General features: G+C 40.2%; 1 long non-coding RNA gene and 1 pseudogene across 2 annotated transcripts; both read left to right on the top strand.

Moving 5' to 3' along the window:
• Window positions 1–1,207: 1,207 nt before the first annotated feature.
• LOC311110127 lies at window positions 1,208–14,548 on the top strand. The gene is made up of 3 exons (XR_014610677.1): window positions 1,208–1,274; window positions 2,444–2,713; window positions 14,435–14,548. It is a non-coding gene; the product is annotated as an uncharacterized lncRNA (long non-coding RNA).
• A 170-nt stretch (window positions 14,549–14,718) lies between these two features.
• Window positions 14,719–25,967, top strand: LOC311110112 (up-regulator of cell proliferation-like; annotated as a pseudogene). Its single transcript, XR_014615481.1, has 3 exons — window positions 14,719–14,780; window positions 19,185–19,454; window positions 21,297–25,967. The product of XR_014615481.1 is annotated as an up-regulator of cell proliferation-like (transcript).
• Window positions 25,968–26,632: the final 665 nt, after the last annotated feature.

Below are 26,632 nucleotides of genomic sequence, written 5' to 3'. Positions count from 1 at the left end.
GGTGATAGTATAGTGTTCTGACATCTACACTACTATAACAGGTCAGTTATCTGGTGATGGTATAGTGTTCTGACATCTACACTACTATAACAGGTCAGTTATCTGGTGATAGTATAGTGTTCTGATATCTACACTACTATAACAGGTCAGTTATCTAGTGATAGTATAGTGTTCTGATATCTACACTACTATAACAGGTCAGTTATCTAGTGATAGTATAGTGTTCTGATATCTACACTACTATAACAGGTCAGTTATCTGGTGATAGTATAGTGTTCTGACATCTACACTACTATAACAGGTCAGTTATCTGGTGATAGTATAGTGTTCTGACATCTACACTACTATAACAGGTCAGTTATCTGGTGATAGTATAGTGTTCTGACATCTACACTACTATAACAGGTCAGTTATCTTGTGATAGTATAGTGTTCTGACATCTACACTACTATAACAGGTCAGTTATCTGGTGATAGTATAGTGTTCTGACATCTACACTACTATAACAGGTCAGTTATCTGGTGATAGTATAGTGTTCTGATATCAACACTACTATAACAGGTCAGTTATCTAGTGATAGTATAGTGTTCTGACATCTACACTACTATAACAGGTCAGTTATCTGGTGATAGTATAGTGTTGTCACGAATTCCGTCGAGGCTGCTCCTCCTCCTTTGCCTTTGCTGTTTTAAACTTGATTAGTAGTACAGCAAAACACTTGTTATTGTGGAGAGTATTTGTAATAACAGCATACTTTTTTTTTGTGGTTGCACTAATTTAGCAGAGGTGCAGTGAAATAAAAAATGAATGTGGCAAAAACGCTTAATTTTTGTTACATTACAAATCCAACTTCTGTTCTGTTACTTCTGTTTTGAGCTTTTCTCTTCCCGTATCAAAAGGAATTGCAAGCTAACCTTTTCTACTTTACTACTACTATTCTTCTTATTGTCCTGTATTATATTTCTGGAGTTAAACTATAGCCCTGACAATAATGTATTTTCCCTTAGTTATCCCTGCTCCAGACCAGCTGACTGTTGACTCAGTAGACACCACATCAGCTGCTGTTAGCTGGAGCCAGCCACCAGGATTGGACCAAACCCATCATTACCAGATCTCCTACCACTGTCCAGGGACAGAACCACACATCACTACCACATCTTCACACAGCATCAGTCTTTCTGACCTGCAAGGTGGTACTCAGTACTCTGTCACTGTCTGCACTGAGTTGGAAAATGGAAAGCAAAGTCAACTGGTGTCTACAACCCTCACCACAGGTAAGGACGTACCCTACTTAAGTGTTATGTCTGTTGTTAAAGTTGATTAAGCTTTGACTAGTTATCAAAATTACCAATGTGAATTAACTAATCATAATGGATGTGTTAGCATGGAATGTAAAGGTACAGTATCTTCACTGATAATAAATATATGATGGTGGATTCCCCACATCTCATAATGGAGTTTGGTGCTGAAATTAATAAACACGTATGACCTTCTCTCATTGGGTTAAGCCATGGAAGAAGAGTAGCCAGCAGTTAAAGCTGACAGTTTTCGTTGTTGGCATGCCTACTCTGTCTGGGGTGGAAAGGTAGGCCTAGCTTTGGAAAGAACCATGCTCAGATTCCTAATGACGTCTCAGATTGAATGATTTGCAAACAGGGACAGTTTCATGCAAACAAGACACACTGATTTGGCATTGGAGAAATATGATAATATGAACACATAGGCCTATCTCTCTGTCCATTATTAGAATGTAAATTCTGTAATTTATTTGATGTTAAAGATTCTGCTAATATGTACAATTAAGTAATATTGCATGAAATGTTTTTAAAAGGCAATTTTTTCTCGGACCTGCGATTATGAAGATGGATTCATGCAATGCTTTTACTATAAAGGAGCTATTTCCTCCCCTACTCTTATCCACGGTGGTCTGAGAACCCACAGCCTTCTGGCCCGCTATCATAATTCCTGCGTTGCCATGCAATGCTTTCAGGATGAAGAACAGTTTCTAAAACTGCATATATGGCGCTCTGGTCTGTCCAAGAAGTGATGGAAAATGGTAGACATGTTCTCTGCTATCCACTTTATATTTGTTTTGGGAATAATTTATGCATTTATTCTTTGAACGTTTTGTACTGTAATATCTACTAGCGCTGCAGTGTATAGTTGCCTCTTTCATTATTTTTTTACTCATGTTCCTAGTTTTTTTGTCAAGCTTTCAGGCAGGGTTTAGGTCAAATATATTTTGCTGAAGGAAGGGACATCGATTTTCATTTTGGAGAGGTCCGATTTTCTCCATATAACCCATATTATAAATAACTTTCACTCGCTTATAAATCCAACTTCTGTTGGCCTTTTCTACTTTTTGACTACTATTCTACTTTTTCTCCTGTATTATATTTCTGGTGTTAAACTGTAGCGCTGACAATAATGTATTTTCCCTTAGTACTTCCTGCTCCAGACCAGCTGACTGTTGACTCAGTGGACACCACATCAGCTGCTGTTAGCTGGAGCCAGCCACCAGGGTTAGACCAAACCCAACATCATTACCAGATCTCCTACCACTGTCCAGGGACAGAACCACACATCACTACCACATCTTCACCCAGCATCACTCTCTCTGACCTGCAATGTGGTACTCAGTACGCTGTCACTGTCTGCACTGTGCTGGAAAATGGAAAGCAAAGTCAACTGGTGTCAACAACCCTCACCACAGGTAAGGAATTAATTTAATTTATTATGTCTGGTGTCAAACTGACTAGCTATCAAAATTACTCAAAAGTAAATTAACTAATCATAATGGATGTGTCAGCATGGCACGTAAAGGTACAGTATCTTCCCTGATGAGAAATATATCATGGTGAATTCCCCAGATCTCTTCATGCTGTTTGGTGCTTAAATCAATAAACAGTTTTTATAATATATGAATTCTTGCTTTCTTCCCTTCCTGTGAGTAATTATTCCAAGGAGTTGATCTGCCTCTGCTTGCTTTAAACACTTGTTATTGTGGAAAGTTTTCATAATCACAACATTATTTTCATTCATATATATTTTTAGGCACATGGCATCAACAATTTAGTAGAGACACAGCACCATTGCTACTGTCGCTAGTCTACACACCCATTGCAGAGGTCTTCACATTTTGCTGCCTTAAAATGTTATCTCAAAGGGGAATAAATCCGTTTTTTTCTACCATTCTACACAACCTACTCAACATTTTCAAAGTGAAAGATAAATATATTATAGAAAATGACAACAACAACAATAAAGCTGTCTTCAGACCCCTGAGTTAACACTTGGTGGAAGCACCCTTGGCAGCCATTACAGCTGTGAATGTGAATATTAATATTTGCAATCCACATTGTTCTAATTGCTTTTTAACTCAGCTTTGCGCCTTTCATATTTATTTTGATACTGGCAAACTACGGATAACATGATGCTACCACATTTTAGTCATTTAGCAGACGCTCTTCTCCAGAGCAACTTACATGAACAATTAGGGTTAAGTGCCTTGCTCAAGGGCACAGACAGATTTTTCACCTAGTCGGCTCGGGGATTAGAACCAGCGACCTTTCGGTTACTGTCACAACGCTCTTAACCACTAAGCTACCTGCTGCCCCTACCACGACAATACTTGAAAATACAGATATATAATATAGAGAGGGTTTCACTCTGTTTTGTGTTGTATTGGATTTGTCCCTGTAGTTTTTAATTAAGGCCAAAAAATGTATTTATTTTCTGTGTTGTCTTGCAGTATTATTTAATGGCCTTGTTGCAAACAGAATGGATGATTCGGAGTGCATTTTTTAACACACCTTCTTTTCACTTTGTCGTACAACCCAGTAAAAAAAATAATACTTTACAATTTACAAACAATTAAAACATTAAACTGTAGTGTATGTATGTGAGTGTGTGTGGGTGGGTGTGTATTGGTGCGTCTACACTACATGACCAAAAGTATGTGGACAACTGCTTGTTGAACATCTCATTCCAATATCATGGGCATTAATATGGAGTTGGTCACCCCTTTACTGCTATAACAGCCTCCACTCTTCTGGGAAAGCTTTCCACTAGGTGTTGGAACATTGCTGCGGGGACTTGCTTCCGTTCACTGTTGTTGGGCGATTAGGCCTGGCTCACAGTTGGTGTTCCAATTCATCCCAAAGGTGTTCGATGGGATTGAAGTCAGCGCTCTGTGCCGGCCAGTCAAGTTCTTCCAAACCAATCTTGACAAATCATTTCTGTATGGACCTCACGTTGTGCACGGGGCATTGTCATGCTGAAACAGAAAAGGGCCTTCCCGAAACTGTTGCCACAAAGTTGGAAGCACAGAATCGTATGGAATGTCATTGTATGCTATAGCGTTAATATTTCCCTTCACTGGAACTAAGGGGCCTGAACCATGAAAACAGCCCCAGACAATTATTCCTCCACCAAACTTTACAGTTGGCGCTATGCATTGGGGCAGGTAGCGTTCTGCTGGCATCCGCCAAACCCAGATTAGTCCGTCTGTCACGGTTTCGGCCGAGGCTGCCTCTCGTCCTTGCTCGGGCAGGCTTCGGCGTTCGTCGTTTCCGGAATACTAGCTGCCACCGTTGAATGTTTCCATGTTCGTTTGCTTTTGTCTGTTGTTTGCCACACCTGTTAGCGTTTGTGTAATTAGTGTCCTATAAGTTTCTCGTTGTGTGTGTTTAGTGTTGTGGGTGATTGTTTCGTGTACTGTCGTGTTTGCTGGTCTTTTGACTATTTCGCTCGGTTGAGCTTTCTACTTCACTGCGCTGGAGCATATTACGCACCTGTTGTCGTGCGCCTTTATTTTGGTCGCCTACGTGCGTCGATTCGCCTTCGGGCTAGTTTTCCTGTTTGCCTTGTTGGTATTTTCTACTAAAGTCTTTTGGACTATTTACTTCGGTGTCCTGCGCTTGATTCCACCACTACACCCACCTACAGCAAACCTTGACACCGTCGGACTGCCAAATGGTGAAGCGTGATTCATCACTCCAGAAAAAGCGTTACCACTGCTCCAGAGTCCAATGGCGGCAAGCTTTACACCATTCCAGCCGACGCTTGGCATTGCGTACGTTGATCTTAGGCTTGTGTGCGGCTGTTCGGCCATGGAAACCCATTTAATGAAGCTGACCTTGCTTCCAGAGGCAGTTTAGAACTTGGTAGTGAGTGTTGCAACCGAGGACAGACAATTTTGAAGCACAACACGCTTCAGTACTCGGCAGTCCCATTATGTGAGCTTGTGTGGCCTACCACTTCGCGGCTGAGCCGTTGTTGCTCCTAGACGTTTCCACTTCACAATAACAGCACTTACAGTTGACCGGGGCAGCTCTAGCAGGGCAGAAATTTGAAGAACTGACTTGTTGGAAAGGTGGCATCCCATGACAGTGCCACGTTGAAAGTCACTGCGTTATTCAGTAAGGCCATTCTTCTGCCAATGTTTGTCTATGGAGATTGCATGTTTGTGTGCTCAATTTAATGCACCTGTCAGCAACAGGTGTGGCTGAAATAGCCGAATACACTAATTTGTTGAGGTATCCACATGCTTTTGTATATACAGTACATTTGGAAATTATTCAGACCCCTTCACATTTCCACATTTTGTTACGTTACAGCATTATTCTAAAATTGATTAAATTATTTTTTTCCCTCATCAAAGTTTGGACACACCTACTAAATCTAGTTTTTTTTTATTTTTTTTACTATTTTCTACATTGCTACTACATTGCCTTGACAGCTTTGCACGCTCTTGGCATTCTCTCAACCAGCTTCATGAGGTAGTCACCTGGAATGCATTTCAATTAACAGGTGTGCCTTGTTAAAAGTTAATTTGTGGAATTTCTTTCCTTCTTAATGTGTTTGAGCCAATCAGTTGTGTTGTGACAAGGTAGGGTTGGTATATAGAAGATAGCCCTATTTGGTAAAAGACCAAGTCCATATTATGGCAAGAACAGCTCAAATAAGCAAAGAGAAACGACAGTCCATCATTACTTAAAGACATGAAGGTCAGTCAATACGGAACATTTCAAGAACTTTGAAAGTTTCTTCAAGTGCAGTCGCAAAAAACATCAAGAGCTATGATGAAACTAGCTCTCATGAGGACCGCCACAGGAAAGAAAGACCCAGAGTTACCTTTGCTGCAGAGGATAAGTTAATGAGAGTTACCAGCCTCAGAAATTGCAGCCCAAATAAATGCTTCACAGAGTTCAAGTAATGGACACATCTCAACATCAACTGTTCAGAGGAGACTGTGTGAGTCAGGCCTTCATGGTCAAATTGCTGCAAATAAACCACTACTAAAGGACACCAATAAGAAGAAGAGACTTGCTTGGGCAAAGAAACACGAACAATGGACATTAGACCGGTGGAATTTTGTCCTTTGGTCAGATGAGTCCAAATTTGAGATTTTTGGTTCCAACCGCCGTGTCTTTGTGAGTTGCAGAGTAGGTGAACGGATGATCTCCGCATGTGTGGTTCCCACCGTGAAGCATGGAGGGGGAGATGTGATGGTGTGGGGATGCTTTGCTGGTGACACTTTCTGTGATTTATTTAGAATTCAAGGCACACTTTACCAACATGGCTACCACAGCATTCTGCAGCGATACGCCATCCCATCTGGTTTGCGCTTAGTGGGACTATCATTTGTTTTTCAACAGGACAATGACGTAACACACCTCCAGGCTGTGTGTGGGCTATTTGACCAAGAAGGAGAGTGATGGAGTGCTGCATCAGATGACCTAGCCTCCACAATCACCCGACCTCAACCCAATTGAGATGGTTTGGGATGTGTTGGACTGCAGAGTGAAGGAAAAGCAGCCAACAAGTGCTTAGCATATGTGGGAACTCCTTCAAGACATTTGGAAAAACATTCCTCGTGAAGCTGGTTGAGAGAATGCCAAGATTGTGCAAAGCTGTCATAAAGGCAAATGGTGGCTACTTTGAAGAATCCAAAATATATTTTGATTTGAACACTTTTTTGGTTACTTCATGATTCCATATGTGTTATTTCATAGTTCTGATGTCTTCACTATTATTCTACAATGTTGAAAATAGTGAAAATAAAGAAAAACTCTTGAATGAGTAGGTGTGTCCAAACTTTGGACTGGTACTGTAAGTATACAGACCCTTTGCTATGTGATTCGAAATTGAGCTCTGGTGCATCCTGTTTCCATTGATAATCCATGAGATGTTTTTACATCTTGATGGTAAACCTGTGGTAAATTCAATTGATTGGACATGATTTTGAAAGGCACACACCTGTCTATATAAGGTCCCCAGTTGACAGTGCATGTCAGAACAACAACCAATCCATGAGGTCGAAGGAATTGTCCGTAAACCTCTGAGACAGGATTGTGTTGAGGCACAGATCTGTGGAAGGTTAAATTTTTTTGGAACCACCAAGTCTCTTCCTAGAGCTGGCCGCCCGGCCAAACTGAGCAATCAGGGGAGAAGGGTCTTGGTCAGGGAGGTGACCAAGAACCCGATGGTTACTCTGACAGAGCTCCAGAGTTCCTCTGTGGAGATGGGAGGACTTCCAGAAGGACAACCATCTCTGCAGCACTCAACTAACAGCCCTTTATGGTAGAGTGGCCAGACGGAAGCCAGTCCTCAGTAAAAGGCACATGACAGCCCGCTTGGAGTTTGCCTAAAGGCACCTAAAGGACCCTCAGACCATGAGAAACAAGATTATCTGGTCTGATGAAACCAAGATTTTGCCTGAATGCCAAGTGTCACGTCGGGAGGAAACATTGCACCATCCCTACGGTGAAGCATGGTGGTGGCAGAATCATGCTGTGGGGAAGTTTATCAGCTGCAGGGACTGGGAGACTAGTCAGGATAGAGGGAAAGGTGACCAGAGCAAATTACAGAGAGATCCTTGATGAAAACCTGCTCCAAAGGTCTCAGGACCTCAGACTGGGGCGACCGTTCACCTTCTAACAGGACAAGAACCCTAAGCAGACAGCCAAGACAACGCAGGAGTGGCTTCGGGACAAGTCTCTGAATGTCTTTGAGTGTCCCAGCCAGAGCCCGGACTTGAACCCGATTGACCATCTCTGAAGAGACCTGAAAATAGCTATGCAGCGATGCTCCCTAACCAACCTGACAGAGCTTGAGAGGATATGCAGAGAAGAATGGGAGAAACTCCCCAAATACAGGTGTGCCAAGCTTGTAGCGTCATACCCAAGAAGACTCGAAGCTGTAATCGATGCCAAAGGTGCTTCAACAATGTACTGAGTAAAGGGTCTGAATACTTATGTAAATGTGTTTCATACATTTTTTTTTTTTTATACATTTGCGGAAAAATCTAAACCCATTTTTTTGGTCATTATTTGTATTGTGTGTAGATTGATGAGGGAAAAAAACAATATAATATATATATTAGAATAAGGCTGTAACGTAACAAAATATAGAAAAAGTCAAGGTCTGAATACTTTCCAAATGCACTGTACACAGACATGGAATCACTGGTCACTTTAATAATGGAACACTAGTCACTTTAATAAGATGTACATACTGTATTCTACTGTATGTTAGTCAATGCCACTCCGACATTGCTCATCCTAATATTTATTTATTTCTTAATTCCATTCTTTTACTTTTAGATTGTGTGTATTGTTGTGAATTGTTAGATACTACTACACACATTTCGCTACACCCGCAATAACATCTGCTAAATATGTGTATGTGACCAATAAAATTTGATTTGATTTGAATAGCAACTGGTGGCTGGAATAGTTTTGTGTTTGTTCAATGCTAATGCAGACAAGGCTTTCACCCAAAGCTGGGTATTCTAACTGGAAGTGTCACGACTGTCAGGGAGAGAAGTAGACCAATGCGCAGCGTGATGAACGAACATGTTACTTTATTTAATAAAGCACGAAACAAAACAACAAACGACTTGTGACGTCCTTGGTAACAATGACCAACGCGGAACAAAAACCCACAAAACCAAAGGAAAAACAGACAGTTTAAATATGGCTCCCAATCAGAGACAACCAGTCAACAGCTGACACTCGTTGCCTCTGATTGGGAGTCACTCAGGCAAAACATAGAAATAGACGAACTAGAACCCCCAACATAGAAACACACCACATAGAACAAACACACCCTGGCTCAACAACTAGAGTCCCATAGCCAGGGTGTGACAGGAAGAATGCTATTGATAGATCCTAATTATTTGACAGGCACGCATCAAGGAAAGACCATTTGAAATACTCTGCACTGTGGAAAGAAAAACTATTTTGACGTGCTATGGGAACATCGGTGTCAATACTTGTTCATGATGGGCAGTTGGCAAGAAATCATAAGTATTTGTTGATTGTGTACATTATTGAGTTCCTTGTTTCAAACCAGCAACCACTTAGGGGGACATTGGATGTGATCCAGTCAAGATGGGAGGAGGGCAGTGGACTTGTTCTGTCTATGATGGAATATATATTATCCGAAAAGACAAGGAACTTGCCAAGCTGTTTAGCACCATACCCCACAATACAGCATGGTCTCATAGACTAGACGTAACATATTAAATGTAAATTCGAACACTCAAATTAGTGTGATATGTTACGTTTGGTATGGTTACATAAGACAGATGGTTACTTAGGGCAAAAACAAAAGTAGGATGGTTGATCGGGGTGGATGGGTGAGCATATAAAGAGAACGTCTAGCAGCCCAAAGGTTGCGAGTAAGAATCTCATCACGTACAAATTCATCATTTTAGCAAATAATATACTTTTCAACTACTTACTAATTTTTAGCTACTTTGCAACTACTTAACATGTTAGCTAGCCCTTCCCCTAACCCTAACCTTAACTATTTTAGCTGACCCTTCACCTAACCTTAACCCTTTTAGCTAACCCTTCCCCTAACCCTAACCTTAACCCCTTCACCTAACTCCTAAACTTAACCCTAACCTTAACCCTAAACCCTAACCCCTAGCATAGCTGACGTTAGCCAGACACCTAATGTTAGCCACCTAGCAACCTAGCTAGAATTCGTAACATACCGTATCACACTTTTTGCAAATTCGTAAAATATTGTACATTTCTTACAAACTGTACGTCTAGCAAATTCATGAAATATAATGTGAAGTTTTAGCATTATTTTGGTAAGACAGCTGTGTATTGTGCCATTTCACAAGGTGTTGCTGAACTCATGAGTGGCATGATTGTCCATGTTGAAGTGGGCCTATAGGTGTATTTAGTTGGCTAAACAGCTGTGCTTGGCTGCATCTCACTGTAATAGGCTGTAGGCTATGTTTTGGCTCTTTGGATCTCCATTCACCTGTTGTTTACTGCGTTTGTTTACTGTTAATCTAACTAGCCTGAATATAGATGGTGTCATGCCTTTATCGATCTGATATTGATGTTACTTGGCCTACTACTTGCTACCCCTGTTTTGTTCTGTTCCCAATCATTCGTTCACATTTGCAGTTGTGTTGGTATTCTATGCCGAACTTTTCAGTATTTTTCTTGCATTGCATGAATAACTAGGCTACAACTTTCAGCATTTAGTTAGCATTATTTTGGTAAGACAGCTGTGTGTACGGTGCATTCACATAGGCTGTTTGTAATAGGGGAATTACCCTATCTATCTGGCAGCCTGTATTCTTTACCAAAACAGCATTGCTGTAGGGCGCTGTCCATTGTGCTGATACAGAACAGCAGAGAGGCTAAAGATTTCAAAAGCATGCATTGATCTCAGAGTCTCGACATTTTAACTTTATGTTTATTGTGGTATAACGTGAGTATTTAAGCAGAATTCAATATAATTCCAATGCAAGAACGCCCAAAAAACGTATCCCCTGCGTAGCAGAGGAAACTCTTCATTTTTGTTACATTAAAAATCCAACTTTTGTTGTGTGACTTATGTTTTTAGCATATTTCTTACCCGTATCAAAAGGAATTGCAAGCCGGCCTTTTCTCCTTTTCGACTACTATTCAACTTTTTCCTCCTGTAGTATATTTCTAGAGATAAACTGTAATCCTGACATTAATGTATTTTCCCTTAGTACTGCCTGCTCCAGCCCAGATTAATGTTGACTCAGTGGACACCACATCAGCTGCTGTTAGCTGGAGCCAGCCACCAGGATTAGACCAAACCCAACATCATTACCAGATCTCCTACCACTGTCCAGGGACAGAACCACACATCACTACCACATCTTCACACAGCATCACTCTCTCTGACCTGAAACCTGCTACTGAATACTCTGTCACTGTCTGCACTGAGTTGGAAAATGGAAAGCAAAGTCAACTGGTGTCTACAACCCTCACCACAAGTAAGTACCCTACTTGAGTATTATGTCTGTTGTCAAACTGACTAGTTGTCAAAATCACTGTAATATTCATTAAATAATCATAATGAATTTGTCAGCATGCAATGTAAAGGTACAGTATCTTCCCTGAGGAGATATATATGATGATGAATTCCCCAGATCTCATCGTGCTCTTAGGTGCTGAAATCAATCGAATGTATTTTTTATCATATTTGAATTCATGCTTTCCTCCATTCCTGTTAGTCATTTTGTCAAGGAGTTGATCTGTCTCTGATTGCTTACAACTTTATCAGTAGTACAGTGTAAAACACTTATTGTGTAGAGGATTTTTAATCACACCACTCTTTTCATTTATGTTTAAGTAATAAGGCATGATAACCTGGGGACTACAGTGTGAGTAACTCTTGACTAAGTTCTGTTCTTAGGAGGGTATCAGTCATGATAATTTCCGGTTTCGAGGGACTTATTGCTTTTATAAAACGGTGCCAATATTTAAAAAAAGATTATCAACATGTTTTCATAAAAAATATTGTACATTTTGCTAATTCGTTACATCCTGTACATCTAGCAAATTCATGAAATATAAAGTGAATTGTTAGCATTATTTTGGTAAGACATCTGTGTGTACGGTGCATTCACATAGGCTGTTTGTAATAGGTGAATTACCCTATCTATCTGGCAGCCTGTATTCTTTACCAAAACAGCATTGCTGTAGGGTGCTGTCCATTGTGCTGATACAGAACAGCAGAGAGGCTAAAGATTTCAAAAGCATGCATTGATCTCAGAGTCTCGACATTTTAACTTTATGTTTATTGTGGTATAACGTGATTATTTAAGCAGAATTCAATATAATTCCAATGCAAGAACGCCCAAAAAACGTATCCCCTGCGTTGCAGAGGAAACTCTTCATTTTTGTTACATTAAAAATCCAACTTTTGTTGTGTGACTTGTGTTTTTAGCATATTTCTTACCCGTATCGAAAGGAATTGCAAGCCGGCCTTTTCTACTTTTCGACTACTATTCAACTTTTTCCTCCTGTAGTATATTTCTAGAGATAAACTGTAATCCTGACATTAATGTATTTTCCCTTAGTACTGCCTGCTCCAGCCCAGATTAATGTTGACTCAGTGGACACCACATCAGCTGCTGTTAGCTGGAGCCAGCCACTAGGATTAGACCAAACCCAACATCATTACCAGATCTCCTACCACTGTCCAGGGACAGAACCACACATCACTACCACATCTTCACACAGCATCACTCTCTTTGACCTGCAACCTGCTACTGAATACTCGGTCACTGTCTGCACTGAGTTGGAAAATGGAAAGCAAAGTCAACTGGCGTCTACAACCCTCACCACAAGTAAGTACCCTACTTGAGTATTATGTCTGTTGTCAAACTGACTAGTTGTCAAAATCACTGTAATATTCATTAAATAATCATAATGGATTTGTCAGCATGCAATGTAAAGGTACAGTATCTTCCCTGAGGAGATATATATGATGATGAATTCCCCAGATCTCATCGTGCTCTTAGGTGCTGAAATCAATCGAATGTATTTTTTATCATATTTGAATTCATGCTTTCCTCCATTCCTGTTAGTCATTTTGTCAAGGAGTTGATCTGTCTCTGCTTGCTTACAACGTTATCAGTAGTACAGTGTAAAACACTTATTGTGTAGAGGTTTTCTAATCACACCACTCTTTTCATGTTTAAGTAATAAGGCATGATAACCTGGGGACTATAGTGTGAGTAACTCTTGACTAAGTGCTGTTCTTTGGAGGGTATCATTCATGATATTTTCCGGTTTCGAGGGTCTTATTGCTTTTATAAAACGGTGCCAATATTTAAAAAAAGATTATCAACATGTTTTCATTAAAAATATTGTACGTTTTGCTAATTCGTTACATCCTGTACATCTAGCAAATTCATGAAATATGAAGTGAATTGTTATTATTATTTTGGTAAGAGAGCTGTTTATTGTGCCATTTCACAAGGTGTTGCTGAACTCATGAGCGGCATGAATGTCCATGTTGAATTGGACCTATAGGCCTATTTATTTGGCTAAACAGCTGTGCTTGGCTGCATCTGACTGTAATAGGCTGTAGGTGTCACGATCGCTGAAGGAAGTGGACCAATGCGCAGCGCGATAAGTGAACATACTTAATTTATTTCACCACACGAAACAAAACAACAAAACGATAACGCGAAGTCCTTGGTTACCTACACAAACCAACACGGAACAAGATCCCACAATACACTGTGGAAAACAGGCTGCCTAAGAATGGTCCCAATCAGAGACAACAATCAACAGCTGATTCACGTTGCCTCTGATTGAGAACCACACCGGCCAACATAGAAAACCCCTAACTAGATAAAGAACATAGAACACAAACACATAGAAACTACACACCCTGGCTCAACATAACAGAGTCCCAGAGCCAGGGCGTGACAGTAGGCTTTGTTTTGGCTCTTTGGATCTCCATTCACCTGTTGTTTACTGCGTTTGTTTACTGTTAATGTAACTAGCCTGAATATAGATGGTGTCATGCCTTTATCTATCTGATATTAATGTTACTTGGCCTACTACTTGTTACCCCTGTTTTGTTCTGTTCCCACTCATTCGTTCACATTTGCAGTTGGGTTGGTATTCTAAGCCAAACTTTTCAGTATTATTCTTGCATTGCATGAATAACTAGGATACAACTTTCAGCATTTAGTTAGCATTATTTTGGTAAGACAGCTGTGTGTACGGTGCATTCACATAGGCTGTTTGTAATAGGTGAATTACCCTATCTATCTTGCAGCCTGTATTCTTTACCAAAACAGCATTGCTGTAGGGCGCTGTCTATTGGTGCTGATACAGAACAGCAGAGATAGGCTAAAGATTTCAAAAGCACGCAATGATCTCAGTCTCGACATTTTAACTTTATGTTTATTGTGGTATAGCGTGATTATATAAGTAGAATTCAATATAATTCCAATGCAAGAAACTCTTTATATTTGTTACGTTACAAATCCAATGTTTGTGTGACTTCTGTTTTTAGTATATTTCTAACCCATAGAGGAATTGCAACCTGGCCTTTTCTACTTTTCAACTACTATTCAACCTTTTCCTCCTGTAGTTCATTTCTGTAGTTGTGTATTTTCCCTTAGTACTTCCTGCTCCAGACCAGCTGACTGTTGACTCAGTGGACACCACATCAGCTGCTGTTAGCTGGAGCCAGCCACCAGGATTAGACCAAACCCAACATCATTACCAGATTTCCTACCACTTTCCAGGGACAGAACCACACATCACTACCACATCTTCACACCGCATCACCCTCTCTGACCTGCAAGGTGGTACTCAGTAATAATAATAATAATATGCCATTTAGCAGACGCTTTTATCCAAAGCGACTTACAGTCATGCGTGCACAGTGCAGACTGTCTGTCACTGTCTGCACTGTGCTGGAAGATGGAAAGCAAAGTCAACTGGTGTCAACAACCCTCACCACAAGTAAGGAAATACCCTACTTAAGGATTATTTCTATTGTCACATTTTTTCAAATCACTCTAATGGATTTGTCAGCATGCAATGTATAACTCTTGAAAATATAGTCTGGGCAAAAGCCAGTTGTTAGTTATCCTCCTTGCCTCTTCTTTTTTTACAAGCCCCAGGTGTGTTGGTCTACTGCTGTTGACTTCTTTATCTTCTAGAAGTCCTGCTCACTGATGGCTGCATGGTGCATTGTCTTGTCCTTCCCCTGTCGCTGCAGTTGCTTAACGGTGCCCACTAAGATGTTGTTGGATGTCGTGAACTCTGAGTCTTTCATTAGACACCAGTAAAGGCTCTGAGGGGGGCGTTATGCAGCGGTTTAACTCAGCACAGAGACCTGTGTAGCTGCTCAGCCCGTACATTTAACCCTTAATATTCCTCACAGTGCCTTAAAACTCCCACAGAATAGTATTCAACCCTTCTTTTGCAGTTGTCTCAAAAGAGAAAGTTGTCTCCTTTTCACATAGCCAGTCCATAAAACATCTCAGCCCAGTTTGTCTACTTGACTGTGTTGGCTTCATTATGGCTTTTTTCCAGGGGGTTATGTAGCACTATATTGAATAAATCCAATATGGTATCTACTTATGCACTCTAACATAGAGCTCTTACCAAGTCAATCCTTTCTGTAATGAGCAGAGAAAAGGAAGAGGAGGAAGAGGAGGAAGTAGTGCGGCGGAGGGTCAGCCTCAGCACTACCCGGTACACGGGACTAATCTGAAATCCTTACTCGGAATGTATCCTGCCGCGCGGAAGGATACCATATTGGAGAGATCCAATAGTTCACATACAGTGTCTTGCAAAAGTATTCATCCCCCTTGGCGTTTTTCCTATTTTGTTGCATTAAAACCTGTAATTTAAATTGATTTTAATTTGGATTTCATGTAATGGACATACTGGTGAAGTGAAATGAAATTGGTGAAGTTAAATGAAAAAAATAACTTGTTTCAAAAAATTCTAAAAAATAAATAACGGAAAAGTGTTGCGTGCATAAGTTTTCACCCCCTTTGCTATGAAGCCGCTAAATAAGATCTGGTGCAACCAATTACCTTCAGAAGTCACATAATTAGTTAAATAAAGTCCACCTGTGTGCATTCTAAGTGTAAAATGATCTGTCACATGATCTCAGTATATATACACCTGTTCTGAAAGGCCCCAGAGTCTGCAACACCACTAAGCAAGGGGCACCACCAAGCAAGCAGCACCATGAAGACCAAGGAGCTATCCAAACAGGTCAGGGACAAAGTTGTGGAGAAGTACAGATCAGGGTTAGGTTATGAAAAAATATCGGAAACTTTGAACATCCCATGGAGCACCATTATATATATTATTTAAAAATGGAAATAATATGGCACCACAACAAACCTGCCAAGAGAGGTCCGCCCACCAAAACTCACGGACCAGGCAAGGAGGGCATTAATCAGAGAGGCAACAAAGAGAGAAAAGATAACCCTGAAGGAGCTGCAAAGCTCCACAGCGGAGATTGGAGTATCTGTCCATAGGACCACTTTAAGCCGTACACTCCACAGAGCTGGGCTTTACGGTAGTGGCCAGAAAAATGCCATTGCTTAAAGAAAAAAATAAGCAAACACGTTTGATGTTCGACATAATGCATGTGGGAGACTCCCCAAACATTTGGAATATGGTACTCTGTTCAGATTAGAGCTTTATGGCCATCAAGGAAAATGCTATGTCTGGGGCAAACCCAACACCTCTCATCACCCTGAGAACACCACCCCCACAGTGAAGCATGGTGGAGGCAGCATCATGCTGTGGGGATGTTTTTGATCGGCAGGGACTGGGAAACTGGTCAGAATTGAAGGAATGATGGATGGCACTAAATACAGGGAAATTCCTGAGGGAAACCTGTTTCAGTCTTCCAGAGATTTGAGACTGAGACAGAGGTTCACCTTCCAGCAGGACAATTACACTAAGCACACTGCTAAAGCAACACTCAAGTGGTTTAAGGGGAAACATGTAAATGTCTTGGAATGGCCTAGTCAAAGCCCAGACCTCAATCCAGTTGGGAATCTGTGGTATGACCTATAGATTGCTGTACACCAGCGGAACCCATCTAACTTGAAGGAGCTGGAGCAGTTTTGCCTTGAAAAATGCTAAATGTGCCAAGCTTATAGAGACACCCCCCAAGAGACTTGCAACTGTAATTGCTGCAAAAGGTGGCTCTACAAAGTATTGACTTTGGGGGAGTGAATAGTTATGCACACTCAAGTTTTCTGCTTTTTTGTTTCACAATAAAAAATATATTGCATCTTCAAAGTGATAGGCATGTTGTGTAAATCAAATGATACAAACCCCCCAAAAAAACAATTTTAATTCCAGGTTGTAAGGCAACAAAATAGGAAAAATGCCAAGGCGGGTGAATACTTTCACAAGCCACTGTAGCCGTGGTTACATACATAACCCTTTATCTCCACCTGTTGGTGCCAGTTGGTTATTTTGGGATTTCCTCCCCCTCCCATATCCTGTTCCCACCATACTTTTAAATCCATGTCTCCACAAATGTTAAAATGAATTATGAACTCCTCCATGTTTTGTTTGTGTTTGTAGTAGCACTGCGCTGGTCTATGAATTAATAGAATTCCAATGTTTACAGGTTTTCATTCCCTATCCCTGGAGAAGGAACGGTGGAGATCACAAAATAATTGCAACAGTAGGCAGGTTTGCATTGACCCCATTGTCTTATGTCAGATGGCGTCACTCCTACGTGACGGTCGTCCCTCAATCGATCAGTGCAGGTAGAATCAACTCGCTATCTGACATTAGACAATGCGTTGATCCGTGTTTATTCTACAAAAGCAATGTCGCAAATGAAAACATTGCGACATGTGTAATGGAAACAGCTATAAGAAAAATTTTCTAAACATCGACAACTTCTGTATCCGTTCGACGGGTGGATTTTTATTTTGTCTAACTTTCTTTATTGCAAAAAATTGCACGTGATATCATCGCATAATTATAAAGCACCGTCTACATTTAATTCTAAATGCTTACTGCTAAATCCATTTTTCTATAAAAAAAATATTTGCAGGACAAGGATTGTCTTAACTTTCAAGAATGCCTGAATTGCTTCACTTTGCTTTTCTGGTTGGCTGGTTGCAAGTTTAAACATCCAATTATTTCAGATCTACGCTACAGGAGTGCAAGTTTCACTGATAGAAATCCTATTAAATTACTACTATTTATATTGCTATTCTATGGTTTTACCATGGTATAGACAGTGATAATTATTAGAAAATATTAGTAAATTCTTGCATTATATCCATGCTGGATTTTGCGGGCTACCTGAGACATGAAACAGATATGTCGAAAGGGCATACAATTCTTCAACCAATAACATTTTACCTAGCTTGATAAGCTAGCTAACGTTGCTAATAATAAAGTTAGCTATATATTTAACGTTGACAATTTATTCAAACTTGCTACATTATCCATGTGATAAGGTTGTAGTTGTCAAATTTTTTCATTGTTGTCATCTTTTGGTTGAAAAGTTAAAAGGTCAGTGGTGAAACGTCACAACTCAGCAACTCGGGCACTTTCCCCACTTGTAATTCCAACATGGAGGGTCATTCAAGTAAAACATCCCAGCATGGGAACACGGCATTATTCGTTTTTTGCTCAAGTATTTTGTTTTATATGTGACGTCATTACGTCAAGCTGGTTTTATCAAGACAGGGTCGTTCAATGTAAACGCACCCTAGCAGGCACTTGTCACATCTATATTCTATGCAAACTTTCTAAATGTCATAAATAAATCACTGGACAAGTTAATGGAAACGTAGATACTGTTGCGCGGTCGTAAAGGCAGGCAAAAAGGTTTAGACAAACCCCAACTGTTACAAACCAAATCCTAGCTCAGTAGCATGGGATTGTGGGGAATAATGCCACATTCACATGTTAGTCGGAACTAGGAACCTCTGAGTTAAAATGAACGTGGAGCTTCCTATTGGTTGATTCTGATACTTCCCAAGTAGGAACTCGATATCATCTTTCTGCAACGAGTTAGCAAGTCAGAAATGTCCAAGTTCCGACTAGCACATGAATGTGGCTTTACTCTCTGCTATCAACCAATCCAGGATCCAAACCAGTTTTATAATTATTTATTTTTGTTGTGGTGACAACAATTTAGCAGTGATGCATTACTAAATGTATATAGCAGAAACATTTCATTTTTGTTACACTACAAATACAACTTATGTTGTGTGACTTCTGTTTTTAGCTTATTTATTTCCATATCAAAAGGAATTGCAAGCTAACCTTTTCTACTTTTGAACTACTATTCTACTTTTCCTCCTGTAGTTTATTTCTGGAGTTAAACTGTAGCGCTAACAGTAATGTATTTTCCTTTAGTACTTCCTGCTCCAGACCAGCTGACTGTTGACTCAGTGGACACCACATCAGCTGCTGTTAGCTGGAGCCAGCCACCAGGATTGGACCAAAGCCAACATCATTACCAGATCTCCTACCACTGTCCAGGGACAGAACCACACATCACTACCACATATTCACACAGCATCACTCTCTCTGACCTGCAGAGTGGTACTCAGTACTCTGTCACTGTCTGCACTGTGCTGGAAAATGGAAAGCAAAGTCAACTGGTGTCAACAACCCTCACCACAAGTAAGGAAGTACCCTATTTAACTATTGTCTGGGCAAAAAACTGGTTTAATGAACTATATTCAAACATAATTTGTCAATGTATTGTGACATGGAATCTACATGGAAAATACATTGGATTTGAAAAAAGTAATCAACAATCTGTTGTTTTGAGGAGAACATTTTTACCACAGGATTGTCATCATAGTAACCAAATTTCAACATAGAAAAACCTTTTGTAAAATATGTTGAATTTTTACCTTTTAAAACAACGTCGTATCTTTAATGTAATATCCACTATCAGAATAAATAAACAATCAGCTGGGCAGCACCTCCTACTGGAGAATTTATCTACCCTTTTGTTTCCCAGGGTTTTAACCTTCTTAGCTATGATATTTGTCACTGACCAAAAAAATCAAAGTAAAAAAATAGGACTAAATCACATCAAACTTTATTTAAAGCGAATTTAACGTTTGATTTAGTCATGTTCTTTAACTTAGATTTTTGGTTGAGATGGAGACGTGAATCCAACATATCAATGATTAATTTGTAGACAAACTGGAATTAAAGCCAGACCGTGGCACAGATGGAACTATCCAGGCAGAAGATAAATCACCTTGAAATGTTGCTATTTGATTGCGTTGACATCCAAACACAATACCATATTCCTTTTGAAATACAATAAATAGCCTATTAACTTGACGTCTTTAACTCAACCAAAAACAAAAGTTAAAGGATGGGATTAAGCCAGTTGTTCAAATGGAACTAGTTACGTCTCCTTTTAAAGCTAGAATCCTTAACTGAAACAATAACAAAGCAGACCAGCCCGCCTCAGTTTAAGTAAAAAGCTGAGGGATGGGCCTGGAGAAATGTAACCACTCAAATTCATAGACAAAGCTATGGCTGCAAGGACTGACTATCCATGAAATCAACATTATAGACCATGTTTTGAGGCTATACAGAGTTTGTTTACATTTAAATTGCTTTCAAACACTGGAGTAAAACAAGCTAATATTTTGTGTTCTTATGGGGTACAACAGTTTAACTAAGCTTTTGATGCTTTTATAATGTGTATTCTTCAAAAATCAATGGGTATATATAATTACTTTAAAAGTCCCAAAATGGATGTAGCAACTAAGGATTCTAGCTTTAATGTTGATATTTGGTTGCGTTGTCAACCAAACACAATTCAATATTACTTTTGTAATACAGTATATAGCCTAAAGGTATTTTAATGTAACGTTCAACCTTAAAATGAGTAACACATCCATTGCCACATGTTGAGGTTACTGTAACTATACATTTCTTCTTATGTAATCATATAAAGTCTGCATGTTTAAGATAGCATGCAAAGGTCATCGCAGGTCTATGAAGATCTTCACAATTTCTGTAATAATCTGGTAGAATCTCGAATGGCATTGATAACTTGCACCATGTACTGTTAATGTAATCTCAACTGCAATTCAGGTCACTAGGTTAGGCTATTAGTGATAAGTAACACATTGTGTTGAATAAATAAACAAAATATCTCACATTGTATTCCCATTGGAATTTGGTTGTGCTTTTCGATGGTTGAAAGCATAGTGATAACACATTGGGAATTAAACTACATTTTGGCTGTCTTTTTGAGTGGGTGAATGTAGGTTGTAATCTCATTGATCAACGTCTCAACCAAATACTACCCAATTATACATGTTGAAATGATGTTGTTTGCCCAGTGGGTAGTTATCAAAATGACTCTATGAACTAATCATAAAGCATGTGTCAGCATGGGATGTAAAGGTACAGTATCTTCCCTGATGAGGAATATAAGATGGTGAATTCCCTGGATCTTTCCTATTTCCTAATCTTCCTTACTATTTACAGAACCCTGTCTCATGGAGCTGTTGTCAAAGGCTGGACTAGAAGATCATTATGAAAACAAGCTGACGTTAAGTACTGTCCTTGAGATAAATGATAATACTACATCCGATGAAGCACTTACCACTATGAAGTCACTTCCAGGGGCCTTCCTTAAGAAATTAATGATGGTAAATGTGAATGCTAGGAGTGTGAAATGTATATCCACTGACCAGGAAGTTTTATATTATGGTGTAGACAACCAGGACACTGACTCTGATACCAGCAATGTAATTCATCCACTGGACCTGATAACTGCCCTGTTTCTGTGCTCAGATGGTTTCCTGCAGCAGGAGATGGTCCAGAAAATGTCCATGTGTCAGTTTGTTGTTCCTCTCCTGCTGCCAAACTGTGACACAAAACAAAGCACTTTGATGCTGTGGGCCTTGAGGGACATAGTGAAGAAGTTTAGACCCTCTTCACAAACGGCCACAAATGCTTTCGTGGAGGAGAGAATAGTTCTCTCTGATATTCCCATGGTGTCTTTTGTTAGGCTAGGAGAGAGCAGCTTGTCCAAGTCTCAGATTTTGAACAAGTTGCTTAGTAACCCTCAACAGTACCATGATACATTTGTTCATCATGATATGGAATGTGGCGATGTCCCTCGGCAAATCTCAGATGGTCTAGTTGAAATCAGCTGGTACTTTCCATCTGGGAACAGAAACATAGACATGTTCACTAAGCCTGTGGCTGTTGCCAATCTCAGAGGAGACATCAGGTCCTTTGAAAAACAGTTCTCCTTTCTGTGTCAAACATCAGCTGCAGTTTATATTTTCAGTGATGACTTCGAGGCAGATCTCAAGGTTTTGGAAGGAACAAGCACAAAAGCAGAGTTATTTCTGGTTGTCAACTCTCAGAGAAAAACATTCAAGGTGGACACAATGAAGAAAATGATCACACAATACAGTATCAAAGTAACACATGTGATTGTGAAAAAGAAGCAGAATGATGCAGAATTTGTCAAAACCCTGCAGTCATCTGTGGGTGACATCATCGAAAAAAGTAAAAACAGATTGACAATTGAAAACATGGCTGCCGTGGCTCATCAGTTTGGGATTCTGATTGATGAAGATGGTGAGTGTCAGAGTGCCAGGACGATGGCAGATGAAATCACCAGGAACATCACAGACACAATTAAATTCAAAGATGAACAGCTACCCTTACAAGGCCAAATCTGGAAAGAGCTTTCCCAGTTAGAAAAGGAGAGGTGTAGGCTGAGAAAAGCAGGGGATGCAGACATTGAACACTACAAGAGCTCTCTGAAGAAAAAGGAGGAGGAATTGAGAAAGAAGCAAAATCAATTTGAATTGTCAGATGCAATGGCAAAATTCATTTCAGGATTGTCAAGTTCAGGAGCTGAGCGATCCTATTTCCTCAAATGGATGCGGATAAATCTGGACAATCTGTCACGGCAGAACCTGTCTGCTTTGCGGGACCGGTACAAAGATCTTTGCCAACATTCTCCGGAGAAAAAAGACGACATTAAAGATTTGGATAAGCAATTATCTGAGTGTTCCTTAGGTCTTGAACACTTCCTGCGTGAGTTGGGCCAGTTATATGAAGCTGCCTGCTCCCTCCCTGAAAGTAGCCTACAAAGGGAACAGATGGAGCATCTTCCTGGGTTGTGTGCTCAGATGCTGTTGGATGGCTCCCCTGTTGAGCTTGTGGATGGAGATGCATCAAATATCCCTCTAAAATGGATATCAGCTGTACTGACTCAGCTTCATACTCTTGTCCAATCCAACAGCAAGATCCGGGTGGTCACAGTTTTAGGGGTCCATAGCACTGGGAAGTCCACTCTCCTCAATAACATGTTTGGGGTCCAGTTTGCTGTCAGCAGTGGAAGATGCACCAGAGGTGCCTTCATGCTACTGATTAAAGTCAACAAAGAACTCAAGGAGGAACTGAAATGTGACTTCATCATGATCATTGACACAGAGGGGTTGAAATCACCAGAGCTGGCTCAACTAGATGATAGCCATGAACATGACAATGAACTGGCCACACTGGTGATAGGACTCAGTGATGTCACTATTATCAACATCGCCATGGAGAACTCCACAGAGATGAAAGACATTCTACAGATTGTTGTTCATGCTTTTATCAGGATGAAGGAAGTGGGGAAGAAGCCAGTATGTCATTTTGTGCATCAGAATGTGTCAGACATGTCTGCTCATGACAACAACATGAGGGACAGGAAGAAGTTGTTGGAACAGTTGAATGAAATGACCCAGGCAGCAGCCAGAATGGAGAAGAAGGAGAATATCACCAAGTTCACTGACGTGATGGACTATGATCCAGACACAAGCAGCTGCTACATCCCAGGACTCTGGCATGGGATTCCCCCGATGGCTCCAGTCAATGCAGGCTACAGTGAGGCGGTGTACAGCTTCAAGAAGACCTTGATGGAAGATTTCAGAAAATGCCAGAGAAATGATGACTTGACACATTTCTTGAAGTGGACACAAAGCTTGTGGGAGGCAGTGAAATTTGAGAAATTCATCTTTAGTTTCAGAAACAGCTTGGTTGCAGATGCATACTCCAGATTATGCTCGGAGTACAATGGTTGGGAATGGGCCTTCCAGAAGGAGATGTATTCCTGGATGGTGAGTGCTGAAACTAAAATATCCAATATTGTCATGACAGATCAATATCCCCAGAGGTCCTTAAAAGATGTGCTAAATGACTTGTTGAGAGAAGCATCTGAGAAGCTTGCAGAGGGAGAAAAAAAAATCAAAGACAATCTAGTAAAATACTTTAAAAAGCAAGATGGCCATGTCAATCTGGTGGAAAAATACAAGGAGGTCTTTGTGTGTAGCGCTAAAACACTGAGACGAGAGACAGAAAACACAGTGAAGAACAAACTGCAAAGAGCTATTGAAATCAAAGAGGGAATGACAGAACTGAACATCAAGCGCTCTCAGGCAAGTACAATTGAGAAAAAGGTACTAGATTTGCTTCAGATTTGTAGACAGGAAAAATCTGGTCTATCAGATGAGGCCCTCAGGAAAGAGTTTGAAATCATGTGGAAGAAAACTCTTTCTGAGATACACTTCAAAGGACTCCCACGACGAGATGTGGCTCAAGATGCCTTCCTTATGTTAAGAGGAAATCTATCAACAAGGGATGGGCATGTCAATAGTATGGTGGTTCGAAACAATCTGGTGGATTGTGGTAAAAAGGAATTTGCTGTGGAATATGAGGGTTTAGGGAAGAAAATTGGGGGAATATTAATGCACTGGGATTGGGACCATTACAGGGAGAAACTAAAAGAGTTGTGTGATGACATCATAACACACTGTCAGGACTTGATAACCCAGAAGGTGGAAAATAAAACAGATTACCATGATACTTATATCAAAGAGCTGCTGAACAAGATTGATGAAACGTTGCAACAACACGAGAATGTAAAAGTCAGTGAGGAATGTGAGGTCTCTCTGAAGCTACACATCTGTGGCAGAGCAGCCGGAGAGTTTCAGAAGATGCATGATGATTTCATTAAACTTAATGACCCAAGGAAGTGTCTGGAACAGTCTAAGAGCAAGTACCTTACTGAGTTCATAGACTTGTTTCATAACCAAGACCAGTGCCAAAAGAAAGCTGAGGAGTTCTCAAAGTTCTTATAGCCAGCTGTACAGGACTATGTGACCAAAATGATTGGTCCTGATGTAGTTGATGAAATGAAGACAGGTAAAGGATCACAGGATTACAGCACACGGACGGCCTTCCAGTTCACCATTTTGAAACAACTCCTGACAGATGGAAAATATGAGAAATATAAAAGGTACATAAAGGATTATGAAAGCTTTGTGAAGGACTGGCTGTTTGATCAGATTGTCCAACAACTCTCAGATGAGAGCAGTCTGAAAAAATTGGAGAAGAAACATATTTCAGAGATAGTCAAGATGATCACTGACGCAATCTCTACCATCAGAGAAACAACTGGCAAAAAAAATGTAAATGATGTCAATACATTCATTAAGAACATCTGTAGTGCCCTTGAAGAGAAGCTGGGCCTCAAGGACGCTCTGGATTCCATCTTGATTCTGAACACTGCAGACACAAAACAGTTTGCTGTCTACCTCACAGACATTGTGAGAGAAATGGAGCAGTCACTGGCAGCTTCGTATGACAAGGGAAGAGACATCAAAAAGAGACTCAAATCTCTGCCATTCAAGCCTCAGGAGGAGATGTTCACCAGTCTGTTTGGCTGTGGCAAGCAATGTCCTTTCTGCGGTGTACCCTGTGAAGCAGGGGGGATAGAGCACAACAAACACCATTCCTCCATTCACCGTTCACCAGGTATCTGTGGTTATAGCGATGTTCATTCAGAGAAATTAGTAATTGAGATATGTTCATCTCTTGTGGTTAGTTGCAAAGCAGCATTCTCCAATGCTGTGACTGGAGGAAAGTTTCACCCCCACAAGGACTACCAGAAATATTACCCTGACTGGATCATAACTGGTGATGCCAGTGTGGAGGCGTCAGACTACTGGAAGTATGTGATGGCCACATTCCATAAGAGAATCGCTACAGACAGAGGAGGCTCAACACTTCCTGCTGATCTCCCAGAGGACTGGAAGGCATTAACACCTGATGATGCAATGAAGAGCTTGAAAGTCTTTCAACATGAAATAAAGTGGAGTAATACTGCATATCATGACTTGTTGACCAACATGTTAACATATAATTGGACATTCAAAGACTTGACAACTACAAATAACTCTCATGACATGGATATATCACAGAATCAAAATATAATTAGCCAGTCGCCCATACAAGAGTTTTTGAAATAATGTGCAGAACTGGAAATACACAACTGGATCACAGAAAGTCATATAAAATACATTCATAAACAATATGACCTCTTAGCAATTTACAGATCTGATGTTCCATAAGGAAATAGCTAACACTTTGAATTTGATGTCAAAGGAATAACGTTTTCTAATCAGATGGAGATGTAAGCAAATTCAGAAATCCTACAAATAAGAAAAGTAAAGGTGAACACCAACATGTTAACCAACAGATTCAGAGTGTTTTACTTGATAATGTCCATAAATAAACACAATACACAGGTAAATAAGGAGCTAGTCTGACATTGTTCATTTAGTTTCAATTATAACAATTATAGTTCTGTCATTTACTTACCATCTAACCTATGGCTTGATATGCCTTGATCACAGATTAGCGATTAGAAGGGACTGGGTTCAGTGGGAAACTGTTGGCTCGGCTTTTGTTTTTATATTACGCTTTGCGTTTTCATCCTAATGCAAGTTTTATTGTGAAAAAATGCATTTCTTGTT

Source organism: Coregonus lavaretus (assembly GCF_964263955.1).
Source record: "Coregonus lavaretus genome assembly, contig: SUPER_35_unloc_2, whole genome shotgun sequence".
Lineage (NCBI taxonomy): Eukaryota > Metazoa > Chordata > Actinopteri > Salmoniformes > Salmonidae > Coregonus > Coregonus lavaretus.
The sequence above is the reverse complement of the archived record's forward strand: the minus strand, read 5'-3'. Positions and strand labels throughout refer to the sequence as shown.